The sequence below is a fragment of the Canis lupus genome, chromosome 27 (genome assembly GCF_011100685.1).
Source record: "Canis lupus familiaris isolate Mischka breed German Shepherd chromosome 27, alternate assembly UU_Cfam_GSD_1.0, whole genome shotgun sequence".
Classification (NCBI taxonomy): domain Eukaryota; kingdom Metazoa; phylum Chordata; class Mammalia; order Carnivora; family Canidae; genus Canis; species Canis lupus.
The window spans coordinates 12,409,812-12,421,822 of NC_049248.1; the positions used below are offsets into that span (position 1 = coordinate 12,409,812).

At 39.0% G+C, this 12,011-nt stretch overlaps 1 protein-coding gene across 9 annotated transcripts in view; it reads right to left on the minus strand.

Moving 5' to 3' along the window:
- The window catches only part of DUSP16 (dual specificity phosphatase 16), a 121,451-nt gene that overhangs the window by 62,885 nt on the left and 46,555 nt on the right, over positions 1–12,011 (minus strand). The window contains exon 1 of one of the 9 annotated variants that reach the window (XM_038576830.1): positions 2,883–3,000. The exons of the other annotated variants lie outside the window; for them this stretch is intronic. The gene's annotated coding sequence lies outside the window, so the exon portion shown is untranslated. Of the gene's footprint in view, positions 1–2,882; positions 3,001–12,011 lie in introns of those variants that run through there. 9 annotated transcript variants of the gene reach the window in all.

The window sequence follows — 12,011 nt, forward strand, 5'->3', positions numbered from 1 at the left end:
ATGACACATTAATTATAAATTAAGTGTATGTATGTATATATGTACACATATATGTACATATTTACATATATTTATTCCATACACACACATATATATTTTTACGGGTCTGTTTCTAGTCTCTATTCCACTGATCTGTTAATTCCACACTGCATATCCAATAGTGTAAATCCCACAGTTTTGCTTCTCTTTGATATTATTGTCTTGGCTATTCTTGCTGTTTGTGTTTCCATATAGAATCAGCTTGTGTAATGATTTTATAGACATCTTCCATTAGATTTATTTAGTCCTAGGTATTTGAATTTCTTGATGATATTATAAATATCATCTTTCTCAAAACTTCACTTTCTGGTTATTACTGTTATACATAAATGCACATTTTGTATACTGACCTGGTATCCAGGAACATTACTGAATTTATTTTTTTTTAAGATTTCATTTATTTGAGAGAAAGAGAGAGAGAAAGAGCATGAGCAAGGGGCAAGGAGAAAGAGAAGCAGGCTCCCTGACGAGGGGCTCAATCCCAGGAACCCGGGATCATGGCCTGAGCCGAAGACAGATGCTTAATTGACTGAGCCACCCAGACACCCCATGAACTTACTTTTTAAAAAGTTTTATTCTTAATTTACAGAAAGTAAAATTCCTATTTTCTATTGTACAGTCCTGGGAGCCTTGACCAAATGTAACCATCACTACAACCAAGATACAGAAAAGTTCAAAAAATTCCCTCATGTCACTCCTTGGCAAACACCTATCACCGCCTCCAATCCCTGGCAATCACTCACCTGGTTCTCCATACCTACAGTTCTGTCTTTCTAGGATATGACTTAAATTGAACACAGTGCATAACTTGAGAGTGGCTTCTTTCACACAGTATGTCGTCTTTAAGATTCATCTATTTTGTGACATACATCGATAGTTTGTAGGGATATACCACACTTTGTATATTCATTTCCCGTTGCAGGACATTTGGGTTCTTTCTCGTTATGGGTGATTACTCACAAAGTTGCATGACCATTTGAATACAGGTTTTTGTGGGAACGTAAGTTTTTTTTTTTTTTTTAAGATTTTATTTATTTATTCATGAGAGAGAGAGAGGCAGAAAGACAGAGGGAGAAGCAGGCTCCATGCAGGGAGCCTGACGCGGGACTCAATCCTGGGTCTCCAGGATCACACCCTGGGCTGCAGGCGGCACTAATCCGCTGTGCCACCGGGGCTGCCCAAGTTTTCTTTTTTAAGTAAACATCTAGGAGTAGGGCTGATGAGTTATATGAGAAGTGTACACTTACCTTTCTAAGACACTGCCAAACTGTTTTCTAAAGCAGTTATGCCATTTTGCACTCCCACCAGCGACACATGAAAATTCCCTTTGCTCTTCATCCTTACCAGAATTTGGTATATTTAGGAGTCCCTATTTTTATTTGGTAAGAGCTTTGCATCATGAACAGATAATAGATTTTAACAAATGCTTCATGAGTCTATTGTGATAGTCACATGATTTTTCTGTTTTTACAGTAATGTGGTAAATTTTTGTCTTTTTTTTTTTTAAGATTTTATTTATGTATTCACGAGACACACAGAGAGGCAGAAACATAGGCAAAGGGAGAAGCAGGCTCCCTATGGGGAGCCTGATGCAGAGCCCAGAATCACGAACTAAGCCAAAGGCAGATGTTCAACCACTGAGCCACCCAGGCATCCCTAAATTTGATATTTGAATACTATTAAAATGTTTAGGGATCCCTGGGTGGCACAGCGGTTTGGCGCCTGCCTTTGGCCCAGGGCGCGATCCTGGAGACCCGGGATCAAATCCCACGTCAGGCTCCCGCTGCATGGAGCCTGCTTCTCCCTCTGCCTGTGTGTCTCTGCCTCTCTCTCACTCTCTCTGAATGAATAAATACGTCTTTTTAAAAAAAATAAATAAATAAAAATTAAAAAAATAAAAAATAAAATGTTTACATATATATATATTCACTATTTAATTAGAAAAAGCTTATTAGGGGATCCCTGGGTGGCTCAGCGGTTTCGCGCCTGCCTTTGGCCCAGGGCGTGATCCTGGAGTCCTGGGATCGAGTTCCGCATCGGGCTCCCGGCATGGAGCCTGCTTCTCCCTCTGCCTGTGTCTCTGCCTCTCTCTCTCTCTCTCTCTCTGTGTGTGTGTGTGTATCATAAATAAATAAAAATAGATCTTTAAAAAAAAAAAGAAAAAGCTTATTATCACACAAATCATGATCGAATTTTAAGTTACTCTGATAAAAACATAAATGGATAATGCTATTCTGAAAGCTACTATCTAACCAAAATTGTAGGATCGCTTCCATCACATTTCCTGGCAAGTCTTTCCCCACCAAGTACAAAACAATCAGAGAAATTACAACCAAATCATAGTCTTGGAGCCATACCACTTTAATGTTTAAAATGTGGATTCTGAAGCATCCAAAAGGGAAAAGAAATTCTGTTACAGATGATATTAATGTTGTTAATAAGAGTAACATTGTATACTTTTAGAAACCAGAAATGAAATTATAGTATAAAAATGTTGTATTTCCCATGCAACATAAATAGATAACGAAAACATCTAATAGTTGTATATATTATAAATATATGAAATGCTATCATTTGGAAGGGAAATCTTAACACACTCTTAATAATGATGACATTAATGAATTCTGACCTACTAATTACCAACCACAAGTTACTTTTATCTTTTCACTTTACCTGTTCTCTATGGGTTATTTGTTTTTTTACAACTAAATGACCACCATAACCAGAGAGGTGGTGATGAGAAGCCCCACAGGGCCTACATAATCTTTTGCAATGAAATTGTCATGTTATCAAATGCATTTCAATTCTTGAGTTCTGTATAATCTAGGTTAAGAATGACTTACGGTGGCTCTGAACATTCTGGCAGCTTCCCACACTGTAGCTCTCTGAGGTTACCTTAGTCTTCTGCATGATCTCCCCTGTTCACATACTCAGTTCTATTCAATATTTTGGCCAAAGAAGAAACTGGTAATGTTCCATCAAGATCTGACAACATACCAGAAAGCAATGCAGATGGCACAGACAGCAAAGCACAAAGGCAATACTGGACTGGATATCTTGAGTTCTATTGCAAGATCTACCAACTCCTCCCTCTTTCTGGGTCACCATGCACATTCCTCACTCATTCATATTTGGTTTACTGGATTTTACTTGTTTTTTATTACCTTGTAGAGTGCTGTTAGTATTAGAGAATTTTAAAGTCATAGCACCAGATAGTGATAACATATAACTCCATACAACTAAGATGAGCTCCCTGAAGACTGGTCATCTGACAAACAGTATCCATAAGATACAAAAAATTAAAAATATCAAGTACTTGGAAGGGGCACCTGGGTGGCTCCATAAAGCATCTGCCTTCAGCTCAGTTCATGATCCTTCTCCCTCTGCCCTTCCTCCTTCCCCTCCCAGTGCTCGTGCTCTCTCTCTTTTAAATAAATAAAATATTTTTTTTAAAAAAGGTCAAGTAGTTAAAATCGAAAAGTAATTCTAAGCATATTATAGCATAGTCCACAGTACCCTTCAACCTCAACTACCACAATCACATTACTCCTTTTTAATTACTACCACAGTATCAGTATGAAAGCCACAAAGAATAAACAAATCTGTTGGGTAATACTTCTTTAAAGCTAGCACTTAACCAAAAAATATAGCTAGTTTTACAGAAATAAAAATGTATTGAATTTGGACTGGTTGTTCTGTTTGCTCTATGAGTTTAAAACAATACACTGTCCAATGAACTTTAGCTTCTATTTCCTCATGTGAGTAGGTTTTTAAAAAACAACTGCCGTGTACCTCCAGGGCAAAGTACAACATACCCACTGAAGGACCTGTACAGAGTAGTAATTAAAGAACTAATCTTTAGGCTCAGGATTTGAGGGCCATACTACAGTATGAAAAGCAAAGTGAGTAAAATTTGTAAAAGTTAAAAAACCAAAGATCTGATAAAGCTTTTGTGGAGAGCTCCTATTTTTTTTTGTTTACGTATTTTATTTATTTATTCATGAGAGACACAGAAAGAGAGGCAGAGACATAGGTAGAGGGAGCAGCAGGCTCCTCATAGGGAGCCTGATGCGGGACTTGATCCCAGGACGCTGGGATCATGACCTGAGCCAAAGGCAGACAGACGCTCAACCATTGAGCCACCCAGATGTCCCTGGAGTGCTTCTTATTAGCCGTCAACAAAGACTTCTCACTCTAACGGGCCAGTATTACTGAGAATTGAAGGAAATCTTAGCCACTGGAGGTCAGCTGGTAAAAGGCAATACTCTCAAAACTAAGAATTTTAACACTCAGTTATCATCTTGTCTATCCCCATGGTTTTATAGGTAATGAGGAAGAAGAGGAAGAGTAGGAGATGAATCTGAGGCCTCAAATGTTCTTTGGAATAGAAAACCCTCAACTAAGCAAGCTGTTCTGGTAACAACTAGAGATGGGTGAGGCAACTCTGCAATATTCCACTCATTCCATTTTTGTATCCCTGTGTTATCACACCTGATCTGTGAGTAGTTCTAAGTTGCCAATCTATATTTAAGAACAAAATGGCAGGGGCACCTGGGTGGCTCAACAGTTGAGCATCTGCCTTCAGCTCAGGGCGTGATCCTGGGTCTGGGGATCTAGTCCAGGCTACCTCCAAGGGCCTGCTTCTCCCTCTGCCCATGTCTCTGCCTCCTTCTCTGTTGTCTCTCATGAAAAAAAAAGTTTTGTTTTTTTTTTTGATAAATAAATAAAAACAAAATGGAACCCAATCAAAAAATGGGCAAAGGACCTAAATATTTCTCCAGAAAGGATATATACACAGCCAATAAGTCTATAAAAGATGCTCAGAACCTTGTGCACTGTTAGGGGGATAAAACAGTGCAACCATTATGCAAAACAGCATGGTAGCTCCACAAAAAGCTGAAAAATAAAACTACCAAATGATACAGCTATTCAACTTCTGGATTATATCTAATAGAGTTGAAAGCAGGGTCTCTAAGAGATCTTGGTCCACCTATGTTCATAGCAGCATTATTCATGATGACTAAAGGCAACTGAAATGTCCATTGACAGGTGACTAATCAAAGTGTGGTTACATGTAAAATGATAACATGATATTTATCAGCTTTCAAAAGGAAGGAAATCCTGTCAAATGCCACAACATAGATGAACCTTGAAGACATTATGCTAAGTAAAGTAAGTCACAAAAATACAAATACTATGATTCCACTTACATGAGGTATCTGAAATAGTCAAAATCCTAGAAACAGAATGCAGAATGGTTACTAGGGGTTGGGGGCAGGGAGAAACGGAGCTTTGCTGTTTAATCAGTAAAGAGTTTCAGATCTGCAAGATGAAAAAGTTCTAAAGATATGTTTTACAACAATGCAAACATACTTAACACTACTAGTTAAGTTGGCAAATTTTATGTTGTTTTTACCACAATAAGAAAAAAGAAAAAGAATGACAATAGATCTCTTATTTTTCTTGCTTGTGTCCCTCCCAATCTTTCATATTCTAAAGGAGCCCAGAACTGCCACAGGACCCTGTCTTTCTTCTCCCCCACTACCCTACAGAAGCAGCCAGCTAGCACCCTGCTCTCAAAGCAAGAAGGGAGAAGTGCTAATTGTGACTTTATCCCCCAGTCTAGGAAAGGGGAGACTGGTGTGCTGGACCCCCAGCTGAAGAACCACCAGGGAGGAGAATAAGGACTCTTTTATGGTGATTTGTTTCTACTCATGAAGAGTAGAAAATAAAGAGATGATGCCAAGTGTAAACTCCTTGATGACCAAGTATGTGCAATATTTCCTTGCATCCCTTCTAATACCTCACCCTTACAAGTCACTCAGTAAATACTTGTTCATGCTGATAACAATGACATATTGATGACCACTGGCAAAAAGAATGGATCTTTTGTCCAGAAAAAAAAGCCTACCAGACTCAGAAGCCAAAGTGCTTATTTTAATGAATGAATGAAGGGTCATTTCCATAATAAAAATCTCCAATGATTTCACAATAACTTTTAGTAAAAACTTGTATAAAACTACTTTTTCCTGGCAAGTGAATGAATACCACACTGCCTAACATTTGTACTTGGAAATTCCCCTACCCCCACTCCCCAAAAATACTGTATCTCTTTAAACTAACATCATTAATTACATTCTATAATGAGATAGCCACTGACAGCATCTAAGATCCCTCAACATGGCTCATTCATCTGCCAGGAAAGAAAATGCTTGAGTTTGTCTTTCAGCTAGAGACAAAAGAAGAAGGGATTTTCCGCTGTATGTGATTTTTATTGTTGGTAATAAAATCAAGCTTCCTGAATATTTACATTAACAAGGCTTTTAGTCACTCACATAAGTAAAAATGAAAACAATTCCTTTAATTACATACTTGAGAGGGTTTCATTTAAGAAAAAGTTCCTGATATTTGGATATTCTGTGGTAATGAAATTAGATGCCCCTAAGCCATTTAAAGCAGCTGTTAAATTTGTATACACACATGTATTTTATTCTTAAAAATATAGCCCAAAGTGCAGGTGCCTTCTGGTCTCTTAAATGCCATAGTTAACAATGTTAATCTCCAGGGTCTCCCAATACTGATAAAACACAAATAAAATGCGGTGGGATTGTTCTATTAGATTTTTGTTGGATAGAAGATTAAAACTTTTTAGTTTAACAGCCTCTTTTATAAGCAGAGTAATTGCTCTGCAATTTGCTAGAGTTGGGAATACGATTTTCAACTCACTGTATGTCCAAATTCATATAATCTTGACAGGATTTTATATGAGGAAGCAGATCACTGCTCCCACTGAAACACAAGTAGAATCCCATTTAAGGGCACTTGAAACCTCAAAGGTTCTGCCTCATTCTGCATGAAGGGAATTACCTTCCTTTACTTGTCCTTTAATTTTATCTAAGGCAAACATGCGTGACAACAAGTATTAACAAACAAGAACAAATGCCCAACGAGTAAAAGGGGATGTTCTATCAGGTGTTTAACCATAGGGTTTAAAATGTCTCCTGGTAGGACAACTTGCATCTTCTCTGAACACTGTACAAGGGTGTTTTTGATTACACACTACACACATATACACACATGTTCCTGCATTAAAATAAAAATTTAGGGGGCACCTGGGTGGCTCAGTCTGTTAAGCATCTGCCTTCAGCTCAGGTCATGATCCCAGGTCCTACGATTGAGCTCCATGTCGGGCTCCCTGCTCAGCAGAGAACCTACTTCTCCCTCTGCCTCAGCCTGCTGCTCCCCTGCTTATATTCGTTTTCTCCGTCAAATAAGTGAATAAATAAATATCCTAAGTAAATAAATAAAAATTTAGTTTTCCATTTTCAGTGAAAATTGGGGGCAGAATATAAGTAACTGCCCAAAAGTCAAAACCTCATTTTAGAATTAATCTTCTATACCAGCAAGACCTTTATTAAAGATATTACCCAGCTAGCAAGGTGACTGGGAAACACCACACATTTTCCTATCTTCTAATCTTGTCCACTTTTTTTATTTAAAATTTTTAAAAAGGGGTAATAAATGTGAAGTGGTCAAGACAGGAAAAAAAAAAGGAGAGAAGACAAGAATCTTAGAACTGGAGATTATATCTGAGATGATTTTTTAAAAAAGATTTTTATTTATTTATTCATAGAGACACAGAGAGAGATAGAGGCAGAGACACAGGCAGAGGGAAAAGCAGATTCCATGCTGGGAGCCCAACATGGGACCCAATCCCGGGTCTCCGGGATCACGCCCTGGACAGAAGGCGGCGCTAAACCGCTGAACCACCTGGCCTGCCCGAGATGATCTTAATACAATATTCTCATTTCACACTTGAGAAAACTGAAACCAGTCTTTAAATTAGTCTACAACTAATTGGGATTATTTGGTCTGTATTAGAAGGTCTGTATAACCTTCTATTAAAATCAGAAAAAAAAAATGGGCATGGTCTCATTTGAGGAGGAATACTTAAAACAGCCTCTAGACTAGAAGGAAGTTGTTTTAGCAAATTACTTAATACTCTTTGGGCTTTCCTTTCTGCATCCAACAGACATGGCTTTCCCTCTAGCTTGCTAACAGAATCCCAGTTTCTCCTGGGCTGCTCACAGTGTGCCACAGGTGAGGAAATGATACGCCAACCATGGTAATCCCATTCCCCTCAGCCATAAACATTTCCCTGGTCTTTCCTGTGGCTGGCAGCAGTCTTGTAATATAGTTCAAGCACATGAGACTTAGGAGAAAACGGGATGGATGCTCTGGAAAAGATTCTGTTCTGTTAGGCAAGCGCAAGAGGAGGGATTGCTTGCTTGGTCTCCTTCCGCCTCCTCACGTTGTAAAGGAATGTGATGCCTAGAGCTGAGGCAGCCATTTTGTGACCTGGCAGCAGTAAGTGAACATGAAGGCATAGCAGAGTCAAAGACTGAGAAACCAGGGCCTCAAGGATACTGCTGAGCAGCTACACCAGCAGACCACCTACCTCTGAACTTCAGGAACTGTGTAATAACAGCTTCTCATTTAAACCTCTGCTAGTGGATTTCTGTTAACTACAACTGAAAGCAGTTCTAAATTTTTATTTTATTTTTTTTAAGATTTTATTTACTTATTCAAGAGAAAGACACAGAGAGAGGCAGAAGTATGTGGGACTTGATCCCAGGACCCCAGGATCACGCCTTGAGCCAAAGGCAGATGCTCAGCCACTGAGCCACCCAGGTGCCCAGCAATTCTGAATTTTTAAAAAACATTTTCTCTAGCAAGCGATGACTTTCTGCCCAATCTCATTCCCATTACAACATATTCTGCTTACACTACATGCATCTAAGAGGTGTCAGGATTATATTTCTCCTGGATAGTTAGTTGAGACCAATTTAGTTACTTTACAGTACCTCACCTGTAGGACTCTATTAAATTTCATCAATAAAGAAGACATTAGGGGGAAAAAAGCATGATTTGGAATCATGTTTGTTTGTTACTGACTTTAATCCTTCCTTCTGCCATCTCAAATCCTTTGTGGAAATAAGTACCACATATAGTAACAAACCGATAAATGAAATCTATTGGAACTAAACTCTTCTGTATCCCATTAGTAAAAAAAAAATAAATAAAGTATTCAAATTTCACTCTTGAATCTGCAGGCCCAAACCTGGCCCAGTCAATATTTTCACACATCAATGCTCACAACCAAAGAGGCTTACCAGCACTACACCAAACTCACGGTACTGCTATTTTCTCCTACTATAATGGAATATATGGGTTATAATAAAATTTAAACATTGCTAAGACATTAAAAGTCAGACTATCAAGTATTTAAATAGTTATTTTAACCATATTTTGATGGACATCTTTTTTTTTTAAGATTTTATTTATTCATGAAAGACAGAGGGGGGGAGGGGCGGGCAGAGACACAGGCAGAGGGAGAAAGAAGCAGGCTCCATGCAGGGAGCCCGACTTGGGACTTGATCCCGGGTCTCCAGGATCAGGCCCTGGACTGAAGGCAGCGCTAAACCACTGAGCCACCCGGGCTGCCCCGATGAACATCTTTCAAATCTATGTTCATCTCCATGATTCCTGCTGCACCCAGCTCTGTACTTGCCCAGGCCGCAGTCTCCTTGCACCCAGCACACAAGAGAAGCTGGTTGAGTGCCCCCAATCCTCTCTGCCCTCCAGTGCTCTCTCCACACTGTCCACAGCCCAGTCCTGCCTATTAGCAGTTCCTATAATGACCAAAGTCTACACCACTCACTATTCTTTCATAATTTCTTTCTAACCTCATTTGTCATCTTCTATCCCTAGGCTTCCTCAGGAAAAAAAGGTCAACAGCCTCCCTACTTGGAAGGAACAAACAATAGCCATGAGGAGCCATTCGTCCTCCTCTCAATTATGAAACCATCTCTTCTCAGTTGCCATTCAAGAAAAAAATGAACTAGTACTCCCGATTTTGAGTACAGATATGAGTATGAACAGATATCTATGTATGTGCATATATATGGGCTCAGTACTTTTCTAGTTTAAAAAAAAAAACAAATGCTCATTTTTTGTTAAGTTGCAGAGTGCTTTTACTGACTCCTCCCTTCTATCCTTTATCCAACCACTTTCTGATATTATATGACCTTCCACCCACATGGTTCATCCCACACACTAGCATATTCCCTTCTTGCTGATAAGCTAATCAGGTAAGATGGAAACATTACTGAATTTACATAGATGTCTATGTCAGACTTCTCTAAAAATGTTAGGACATGGTGCTAGTTTACATCAGCATCTTAAAAGTGTGATCCAGAGACCCCGCGTGGAAGGTCCATGGACCCTTTTGGGGGATTTCCCATGAGTGTACAATAGCAAATCCAGAGGATACATAGCGTGTGATAATAATGTGTTATGCTGACAACTAGTGAAACATATGCTCATATATTCTTGTGTTTTTAGAATTCTCTAAGGTATTAAATTTAAGGCACAAATACGGATGTTTTCAGAAATTACCTGAGTGTATTATCAGTACTTCTTTTTTTTTAATTTTTATTTATTTATGATAGTCACAGAGAGAGAGAGAGAGAGGCAGAGACATAGGCAGAGGGAGAAGCAGGCTCCATGCACCAGGAGCCCGACATGGGATTCGATTCCGGGTCTCCAGGATCGCGTCCTGGGCCAAAGGCAGGCGCTAAACCGCTGCGCCACCCAGGGATCCCTATTATCAGTACTTCTATGCTCCTAGCAATAGCAATCTTTGGTAGTATCTGCTATAATCCCTGCAACTTCATTATCATCCAGTGAATTCATTTAGTGTTTAAAGAAAAAAAAGGTTGAATGTTTTAAACACGGACATGAGCTTTTTTTTTTTTTTTAAGATTTATTAGAGAGAGAGCATGAGCGAGCACACACAGAGGGAGTGGGAGAGGGAGAAGCAGACTCCCCGCTGAGCAGGGAGTCAGATGCAAGGTTCGATCCCAGGACCCCAAGATCATGACCTGAGCCGAAAGCTGGTGCTTAACCAACTGAGCCATCCAGGCAGCCCCCAGACATGAGCTCTTTAAAGGAAAAGACTGGGACACCTGGATGGCTCAGTGGTTAAGCATACGCCTTTGGCTCAGGTCGTGATCCCGGGGTCCTGGGATTGAGTCCTGCATTAGGCTCCCAACAGCAAGCCTGCTTCTCCCTCTGCCTATGTCTCTGCCTCTCTGTATCTCTCATGAATAAATAAATATATTTTTAAAAAAAGAAAGAAAAAAATAAAAGCAAAAGACTTCACATATTAGAAATAAAAAAGCCACAGAAGCATTATACATGGTAAATAACCACAATGCACTGGTTGGAACAGTGCACTCAATAGCTGAAAAACCAATGAAGCTTGGTACAGTTAACACTACTGAATGTCTGCTAGATGAAAAATCAGTAAAAGAAATCATAGCAGTGCCACTTAAAAATGATGTATTGTCTCATCAAATTAAAGATTTAGTTGCAAACATGAGTTACAAGTTAATATCTCGCCTTAAAGACTGTACTTATGCTTTATAAGTGGACAAATCCTTAGACGTGGGTGGACTTACTGTTTTGTTTTCACTATTCCAGTATCCATGCCAACTAATCAAAGGTCTTTTTTTATGTGAATGGTTGAAAGAAATAAGAATGCTGTTGAATTACTCAAAGTATTAAATAACTTTTGAGTCTCATGAATTATCCTGAAACAACCATGCTGGTATCTGCTCTGATGGTACAAAAGCAAAGGCAAGCAAAACTGCTGGGCCTTTGGCATGAATCAAGGCAGAGATATAAAACTGTACTAGTAATAATTATATTCTTCACTATACAAGCCATTCCTTTTTTTAAAAAGCCAGTTTCACTTCACAATGTCCTTAATAAAACATTAAGAGTTACTAATTTTATTGCACCTCACTCTTGAGAACTTGGGTCTTTTTAATATTCTGTGTGATGAAATGGGAAGTACACAAAAACACTTCTGCATATTTAATACAATGGCTGCCTTAAAGAAAAGCATT